This window comes from Bison bison, unplaced genomic scaffold (assembly GCF_000754665.1).
Source record: "Bison bison bison isolate TAMUID 2011002044 unplaced genomic scaffold, Bison_UMD1.0 scf7180017845579, whole genome shotgun sequence".
In the NCBI taxonomy this organism is placed as follows: domain Eukaryota; kingdom Metazoa; phylum Chordata; class Mammalia; order Artiodactyla; family Bovidae; genus Bison; species Bison bison.
The window spans coordinates 7,577-8,006 of record NW_011476152.1 but is presented as its reverse complement, the minus strand read 5'-3'; positions in this window follow the sequence as shown (position 1 = coordinate 8,006).

The following is a 430-nucleotide window of genomic DNA, read 5'->3' as shown; positions in this document are numbered from 1 at the left end:
TTTAGCTTTTCTTCTTTTCTCAGCTATTTGTAAGGCCTCCTCAGACAACCATTTTGCCTTTTTGCATTTAGAGGTATTAGACCAATGCAGTTAGACTAGGCAAAACAATTATAGATGTAAAAATGGGTAAAGGGGATGTAAAAATATCTCTATTTATAGATTACATGATAGTATACCTAGAAATTCCCCAGAGATTCAATAACAAATTCAAACAATAATAGTAACAGCAGAATATAAAATCAGCATACAGAAATCAGTAGTTTCCATATATACAACTAACCAGACAGAAGAGAAAACCCCAGTTAAGGTAACAACAAAAAAGATAAAATGCTTCAGAATAAGTTTAACAATATATGTGCAAACTTGCTGCTACTGCTGCTAAGTCGCTTCAGTCATGTCCAACTCTGTGCGACCCCATGGACTGCAGCCT